This window comes from Odontesthes bonariensis, chromosome 24 (assembly GCF_027942865.1).
Source record: "Odontesthes bonariensis isolate fOdoBon6 chromosome 24, fOdoBon6.hap1, whole genome shotgun sequence".
Lineage (NCBI taxonomy): Eukaryota > Metazoa > Chordata > Actinopteri > Atheriniformes > Atherinopsidae > Odontesthes > Odontesthes bonariensis.
Genome location: NC_134529.1, coordinates 6658528 through 6667911, shown reverse-complemented (window position 1 = coordinate 6667911; position 9384 = coordinate 6658528). Strand labels below are relative to the sequence as shown.

Genomic DNA, 9384 nt, shown 5'->3' with positions numbered 1-9384 from the left:
TTCAATCTGTGAATGATTTCCAGTGTAATTTTAGAAGATGTTTGATCTCAGTAAAGATCCCCTGTACATTAAAATTCATACATTAATATCCAGGCATTGAGAAGGGGTTGAAACTCGAAAATGCCCATTTCTTGACTATTTTCACCACTCTGTTTAAGAAAGACATTAAGCAATTTGTTTAAATTGTAAAATGTGATTTATCATACGAAAAACAATCATTTCAAGACCAAGTCAACCAGCAGCAAACTCAACACACTCCTCACAATGTGAATTGAGTCGATAATCGGTTTTCTAATTCTATAACTACATTCTGGCCACTTGGGGGCAGCAGAATGGAACTCTGACATGTCCTGTCTGTGAGTAAATTAGCTTTAATTGTGTTTTTGTTTCCATCAGCTTCTGAGAGCTCTTTGACAACTTTGGAACTGAAAACAGATGAATGATGCAGCCCGACACGAGACTAAAGAGAGTGATGGTGAAAGAAAAGTTTGTAACTCTGTGAGCTTCACACAGTCATGATATTCTAACACACAAATAGCTGGAAACCCTTTGGATGCAGAATTTTATCACTTTGTTTTATCTGGACATGTCAACTGCTACTGGTACAACATCATGTTAGTGGGTGTATCCACTGTTGGTAAAATTACCTTTGTGATGTGTTTGAATACAGATTAAGAACATTTGTATATTTTGATGGCACACACCTATTGTCAAACCAATTAAAGGTGATTAAAGGTTTGTAGAACTTCTAATCATCAAAGCACATTTAGAGATACACTGTACATGGCTGCAGTTGTCTCTGTTTTGGAAATGGGATGAATCCTGAATTAAAGCATTGTCTGCCCTTCCCTTCAGCTCTGTTTGTTTCCTCTGTGCGGTTGTTAGGTTACGCTGCCTGACTGTACCGCTCTTCACAAGGAATGTTAAGTGATGCTCTGCAGCTCCCAAGAATATTACTTTGTACATTCTTGGCTCTGACTTTTCTATATAACTAGGAATAAAAACTTGCACATTGCTTTTACAAGACTGCTTTTACAAGAGGAACAGATTCCTCGGAAAAGCAGAAGAAAACTTGTGATAAAAAACTTGGTATTTTGAGGATAATAGTGAGTAATAACATAATATATTTGCGGAAATTTGTCTCATGTAACAAATAAACATTTGTTTATAAGACATTTTGACATATTTGGAAATTGTAATTGTGCAGGAACTAGTAGGGAATCAAAAAACACTTGTTAAACATCGACAGAAGATGTTGATTTGTGGACTTTTTCATCCCTTTCTCAGATTTCATTAAGCTATGTGCACCCTTAATGCTGAGGCTTTTTAATCAAATCAAAATCAAATCAAATCAAATGTATTTGTATAGCACATTTCATGTACAAACAGTTCAAAGTGCTTCACATAAAATAAAAGCATTGCAGCAGGGAGTGGAAGAAGCATTAAAAATACATAAAATAATATAAAGAGAAACAAATAAAATCATTTAAATGAATTTAAAATCAGGCAACAGTCTAGATAAGATATTTCATGCATAGACACATGAGAAAAGAAATGTTTTTAACCTTGATTTAAAAACGTCTCCATTTGGTGAAAGTTCAATCTCCACTGGCAGTTTGTTCCACTTCTTTGCAGCATAACAGCTAAATGCTGCTTCTCCATGTTTAGTCTGGACTCTGGACTGGACCAGCTGGCCTGAGTCACTAAGTAACAGCACCCTAAAAGTTACCCTAATTTATTGTTCTTTTTACTTGAACTGGGACCTTAAATTGGAAGAGACTAATGGAATGTGACCTCTTTGTGCAACACGTACTGCCCCCTGCTGGCCATTAGAGTTAAACTTTTTAAAATCGATACATTTGGATGTGTATCGAGCCAGAGTCTGCAACACTTTTTAAAAAAGTTTTTCTAGTGATCAGCACCTCACTGCCATCTACGGTGCTATATCTTTCTATTATATATGGTCACTGGCTTTACTTTTCAGATCCTGCTGCTGCATCAGTCTCATCAGATTATTGGATACAGTGAGTCTCTATCTTTGTCCCACCACAAACATGATCAGACTTGAGAATTAACACGAGTTTGAGGTTGTACTCCTTTGTCAGTAAAGGGTGAATAATCCATGTTGGGTAGGGATTGGCTTGCTGCCTCAAGTGGATTAGTCAATTTGTTCATGAGTGGGAGTAGAACAGAACAGGAGATTGTGATTTGGATATTATGTGTGGTGTAGAGAAGAGAGCTAAGCCTAAAGGCAACACTGTCAATTTACCAGTTCCAGAATTCACCTGTGGTCATAAGCTGTGAGTAGAGACCAAAATTAGACTGCAAACTCATAGATGGTGTGAGCAGCTTAGTCATGAGGGACTAAGAGGTCTATACTTTATCAATCAGAAACATCTTGAGCATTGGTGAACATCTGTGTCTCTTGTTTTGTCAGTGTGTTCACAGCTGGCGTTGTCAGATTCAACAACATCTGCTTTCTACTGCATCTGTGGGTAAGAAGGCTCACCCTGATTGGCGGTTCTGCATAGGGACCTGGTGCACAAGAAGGGGGCCTGTAGCAATAACAGGAGGCAAACGGCTAACTTAACATCTATCCATCCATTTTCTATTCCCGTTTAATCCAACTCAGGGTTGTTGGGGGGGCTGGAGCCTGTCCCAGCTGTCACTGGGCGATAGGCAGGGTACATCCTGGACAGGTCGCAGGTCCTTCACGGGGTCACACAGAGACAGAGGAGACAAACAACCATACACACTCACTCCTAGGGTCAATTTAGAGTCATCAAATGAACCCGACGTGCATGTTTTTGGGTGATGGGAGGAAGCCGGAGTCTAACTTAACTTGTCAAACACAATTTGTTCACATTTGTCATGTATAGCCAACACTTTCACAACAATGTGGCCAGCGGACCAACGGATATATATGACTTAGAAGAGACCAAACCTGTCGGACGCTATAATACATGCAGTCTACGCCTTTTTTCGCAGGTGTAGATCACTTGTCTTGGCTGGCAGTTGAAGGTCTTTGCAGTGTGTTTAAGCTCTGTTTCAGAGCGCTAAGAGTGTTTCAGAGGATTTTTCACACATCCACTTCCATCATGTGACTAAAGACATGCAAACAATGAATGAATGAGGAAAAGTGCGCTTTAACTGCAGGTTCTTTTCCAGTTTTATTTCATACCCATGGATTGGACTGAAATTCATTCTGACCATGAGTTGTGAATTTTCAAGCAAAAAACGTGCCAATAAGACAATGTTAATGATATTAATTCTTCAAGAAAGATAAATACTGCACATGCTGTGTTTTCAATTAAATAAACACAACAAATTCAATGAGATGGAAACAGAGACATTTATTTTTTCCACCATAAGTGCATCTGGTCCTGAGCCTTCCAGGACCTGGGAATGCACTAGTCTTAAAATAAACACCCCCAGATTGTGTCTGTAAATTTTGGCACATACATCAACTAGATGTCATGGATGAAGGGGAGGCTAGACTCCCAAGCAGCTTCTGTTTCTTATCTACTTAAAAGCCTTTCACATTAGTCTAACCGTTCTAAAAAGAAAATGACTACAAAGTATTTCTGCTCAAGAGGGCCACTCGTTGTTTCAACACAAGCCAACACGACGCAGTGAAAACAATGTTTATGCTGTGTCTCAGATAGTTCTGTTAGACGCCCAGCACACCAGGGAAAAAAAGTCAGTGCTGCAAGGCAAAATTCACAGATACTGAGGTAACCTCAGCTTCTTTCTGGAGTTTTCACACTTCTTACCTCTGAACATCACAATGAAACATCAGGCTGCACATTTTTACAGTCTGAATTAGTCTGTCTGCATGCATAGATGTGTATAGAATTAGCGCCTCATGTCCGATCAGATCTCTTTAAAAATGGCATCAGCATTGCTAAACAGTCCCTCTGTGGGCACACATTGTGAAAGCAGCTTGAGAGGGAAAAAGTTGGAAAATTGGATTTGTTGTAAAACTGTTTGGGTTTCCCTGAGAGCTAAAAGTGAGGCATTTTCTTACCTGCAGAGAGAATTTTCAGTACCAAAGCAGTTTGCAAGTAAGCTTATCTTCATCATTTATGTATCCATGCTCTTGATCCATTTAACACACACATAATAAACTGGTCTTAGTGAGCTATAATGTCTGCTTTCCCTCTCCAAAGTCAGTAGATAGCAGAATTCGAATAAATTGAAGAAGCTTTATTTATCAGTTAGGAACTTCTTTTGTCCAAAGTACCCGTGTGTGTACAGTTCACAAACCCAACCACACAATACAAAATGCACACATCACATACAGTCAATCATCAGTGGTAAATTAACCCTTGTGCGGTCTTAACATTGTGTTTACTCCCCTTGTCCTATGGGTCAAAAATGACCCGCCCTGCCAAAGCCCCAAAATAAAGCAATTTAATTGAATTTAAATCCAAAATCTATTTTGTATGATGTTATTTATCTATTCAACTCAATTCAATACATTTTTTATCATGTATTTTTTGTTACACAATACAAAAAGACAATCACCAGTTTTCAGGATTACACTTTTTTTTTTTTTTTTTTTTACCACAAACCAACTGTCAGTTGGACCAACAGTTTTCCTGTTTTCTCAGTTTTTTTTTTTTACATAATAAAGGTTTATTATTGCTGTTATATAAATGTGAAGTAATTACTTCTGAATTAATTATATTGAAAGAGAAAAAAAACAGTGAACTTTTTCCTGGTGTTTAAATGTTTTTATAATTCACGGGTCAAAAAATGACCCATAAGACAGTCTTTGTACCCTAGTGGTGTACAGCCCACATGGAAACATAAACAAACATAGACTTTTTCTAATGATGGGGTCTCTTTAGGAAAAGTCATAAAATTTCAAGTTGGAAAAAGATAGTTTAAGGTATTTTTTCTACAGCTAAACATGGTAGTGGCTCAGTTTTGACCCGCAAGACAACAGGAGGGTTAAACTTCCAGAGCACAATAAATACTTGATAAATAGAACTTTTAGATTTAGATTAAATGTAGATAAAATAGGCACTTTTATAAGTAAGATTAAAAAATAGATGATGGATGGAGGCACAAAATGTGACTAATTATTTTTCTGCTCATTGTCATGATTCTGTTTGTCGTGATGCATGATCACCTGAACCAGGCTGACAGTTTAACGGTTGCTAAACATGAACACTTTCTGTGCTTCGTATGGTTTGTGAGGTGTCACTTCCTCAGACTTCGGTCACTTATTAATCTTTCATTTCATCTTTCTAATTTGATGTCCTCATCGAACCTTTTCTGACAGCTGGAGGGGGTTTCTGTTGGTGAAAATATGGAAACAACAGCAACACAACTCTGAAAGTTTGGAAGTCTGGAACCTTTGACCTCAGCCTCACTTTTGAACACGTTGTTTTAAATGGTTTATTACAGAGACAGTTCCGTGAGGCTAAACCTTCATTTTCTGAGCCTCATCACCAGAGAAGTTGATGCCTGACCAACAGTATTCACTGCAGGCTTTTTTCTTGCTGTCCAAACTACAGAGACGTAGTTTAAAGCCGAACTATTGGAATTTAGAGTCACATTAACAGCACACTGAGACGCAGTTAAAGCTGATTTGAATGCATTTATTTTCCAGCACAAATCCAGCTGTTCACCCAACAGATAGAAGGTTTCCTTATAAACATCACTGAGCAGTAGTGGAGAGATGAAGCAAACATTTGCTCACAAAGAACAGAATGAAAAGAAAAAGATAAAAATATGACTTGATTTTTAGGTTTATTCTCGATATTTTGGAAACGATGCACGGCTAATATCTTTCCTGCAACTGATATTACTATTTGATTCAAATATTGATCAATTCTATGTACTTAGAAGTACAAACAGGATTTGTCTTTAAGGTATGATGTTGTGTGATGTCCACTGTGTGTCTACAGCGATCATATTCCAACACAGAGCAAACAGCAGCAGTTGATCTTCTCTGAGATCAATGAATACAATGCTGCTTCGGAAAGAAACAAACACATTTTAATCTCCAGGCAAAATATTGCAGAATAAACCAAAGTAAGCATGTGGAAAAATAATTCACCGAGTGATTTTACTTATACGGCTAGCATCCAAGACTTCAAAATAGTGAAATAATCCTGTGATTCTGCTGCTGTGTTCGGGTGTAAAACGTGATGAGATGATCTTTAACAGCAGTGGACTCATTGTTATGGTGAGTGGATGTTTGTTACTGGTCGGTGGAGTCTGACAGAAGCAGAAGGCTCTGCAGTGTTTTCATACCACACTGAACCTTCATCTTCATCTTCATCATGGTGCACCTGAGGGAAACAACACAAACACACTGTGTGTAAAACTCAGGTTATAGATTGTTGTTCTGAACTGTCTTATTCTGTCATGTTTGTCTCATAACTGCATCTTCTTTACTTTCTGTTACATGTCTTTGATCTAGATTTCCACCACAGTGAATCCTTTGCTCAGATAACCACTTAAATTCAACAACACGCTCAGTTCAGTGCTTTCTTGTCTGCCATCTTCTCACTTTTGTTGGAACACATTTAATAATAAACTGATATAATAAACACGGTTCTGCTCTGTAGAGTAATTTACTGTCATTCTCATTTGAATAATCAGTGTTTAAACAGCGTTTTCTTCCATCTGTGTTTTGCTTCCTGAAACGACAAAAGAGAGACTTGAGTTCAGCTTCAACAGTAAAAATCCACTTTTAATGATAAAATCTTTCCTCTGTGAGTATTCTCACCTTTAGTTTTTGTCCACATGTTGACGATGATGATAGATATAATCAGAGCTGCTAAACCCACAGACACGATGATGCATCTCAACAAATGTGGAAAATCTGACAATGAAACAGTGATGTTTTTATTTCATCATGACTTGATAAGAGAAAATCTTCCCAACAGCCAAGTGTCAGTCTGACATTCAGAGTTTACTGAAATAAACCTGAGATTCTGTCACCTCTTTGTTGTTTGGATGGATTGGTGGTTGTAGATGTTTGTTTGTCCGCTGATGTTGTTGTTGTTGTTGTTGTTGTTGTTTTTGATGTTTTCATCGACATTGTTGTGGTGGTCAGTCCTGTAACATCTTTACCTGAAGAAGAACAAGAAGAAAATGTGAGAAAGCATTTCTGAGACCATGATCTGAATAATTTACCTTTAAAATAAGAGATTTTAAAGAATGACTGGAGAACAAAACTCCACTGAGTGTCTACAGCGATCATATTCCAACACAGAGCAGAACAAAGTGACTTTATCATTGTTCTTCTGTTCAGTCACTGCTGAAGATGGAGATATTGTGAGAGAAAGACAACGAGAGTAAAATTAACTTCATCACTGTGATCATAACTGTTGTGATGTTTCAGTGTGTTGTTCTAACAAGACAGTTTGAGCTGAAAACTTTATGATGGAAATACTCACTGTTAATAACAGACAGATCAAACCAAGAGTCTGGTCCTAGTTGTTCTCCTGATATGAACTGTCTGCAGGTGTAACGACCAACATCCTCATCAGTGACCTTCTTTATAACCAGAGAACAGTTCGCTGTGACACTCAGTCTGTCTGATTTAGCTGCTGCTTCTCTGTGAATCCGTCCATGTTCAAACAATGTTACTGTTCCCGTCTTATTACTGAACAACCAGGTAGAACTCTCACAGTTCTGCTGATAGCGTGTCACACTGTAGCAAGGCAAAGAGACGTCATCACCAACTCTGACAGTGAGTTTGTGCAAACTTTGCCCAACAGCTGCTGCTGTGAACAAAAGAGAAAAAGGAAAGAAGTGTTCAATACAAACTGCAACATGACTGTTTGTTTTCAGAGTAACCATCATTTTTGATAAAAACACAAGTTTGTGTCTCAGAAAGTAAAGCTTTAAAGGTGCTTTGAGTTAGTTTATTTAACATGTTTAATGTGTATCCTTACCTGTAAACTGAAGCATCAGGATCAGGAATAAAGACATTTTAATCCATCTGAATGTAACCATTGTGACTCTCTGTCTCTCTTGTTGTCTCGTTAACAAATGACTCTGAAGGGATTTCTTCTTAAACATGAACACGTTTTCTGCTTCCTGTGGTTTGGGAGGCGTCACTTCCTCATCACCAGAGAAGTTGATGCCTCAACAACAGTATTCACTGCAGGCTTTTTTCTTGCTGTCCAAAATACATAGACGTAGTTTAAAGCTGAACTATTGGAATTTAGAGTCACATTAACAGCACACTGAGACGCAGTTAAAGCTGATTTGAATGCATTTATTTTCCAGCACAAATCCAGCTGTTCACCCAACAGATAGAAGGTTTCCTTATAAACATCACTGAGCAGTAGTGGAGAGATGAAGCAAACATTTGCTCACAAATAACAGAATGAAAAAAAAAGATGAAAATATGACTCGAACTAATGTTTTAGGTTTATTCTCCAGATTTTGGAAACTTTGCACGGCTAATATCTTTCATGCAACTGATATAACTATTTGATTTAAATATTGATCAATTCTATATACTTAGAAATACAAACAGGATTTATCTTTTAGGTATGATCGTGTGGTGCATCATGTTTTAGTATCAGTGGTTAGAGAGGTGTTAAAGAGGCGTTTCAGTGGCTAAACGTGTGAATGTGAGACTATTTTTCACGACTACCAACGTTTCCCGTGTTCATAACTTTAAAGTGAACAAACAGACCAAATGGCTTTAGGTATGAAGTCATGAGGTTAGAGAGGCGTTAGTTTCAGGTGGCAGCTAAACTTGGAAAAAGCAGCAGCAGAGGGCTGGTGGTTTTCTTTTTAGATTAAATTATTAAATATTACTTGATAACTTTCAATCAGGCTTCAGACGTCATCACAGCACTGAAACAGCTCTGGTCAAATGTTAAACGACATTAGGTTGAATACTGATTCTGGTAATGTTTCAGTCCTGGTTCTGTTGGACCTCAGCGCTGCGTTTGATACTGTAGATCACAGAATCCTGTTGCACAGGCTGGAAAACTGGGTTGGACTTTCTGGAGCGGTCCTTAACTGGTTCAGGTCCTACTTAGAAGGCCGGAGTTATTTTGTTACAATTGGCAGCTATGAATCTGAGCGAGTGGCCATGACTTGTGGAGTCCCCCAGGGGTCAATTCTTGGACCTCTTCTGTTTAACTTGTATATGCTCCCTTTGGGTAAGATATTGCAGAATTTTAACATCAATTGTCACAGTTATGCAGACGATACACAACTTTATGTGTCTCTGTCACCGAAAAAGATGAAAATATGACTTGAACTAATGTTTTAGGTTTATTCTCGATATTTTGGAAACGATGCACGGCTAATATCTTTCATGCAACTGATATAACTATTTGATTTAAATATTGATCAATTCTATGTACTTAGAAATACAAACAGGATTTATCTTTTAGG

The 9384-nt window shown here is 37.8% G+C and overlaps 1 long non-coding RNA gene across 1 annotated transcript; it reads right to left on the bottom strand.

The window, feature by feature from the left end:
- Positions 1-6445: 6445 nt before the first annotated feature.
- On the bottom strand, positions 6446-7086 carry LOC142374823 (uncharacterized). Its single transcript, XR_012768814.1, has 3 exons — positions 6961-7086; positions 6746-6841; positions 6446-6656 (listed from the first exon to the last, which is right to left on the bottom strand). It is a non-coding gene; the product is annotated as an uncharacterized LOC142374823 (long non-coding RNA).
- Positions 7087-9384: the final 2298 nt, after the last annotated feature.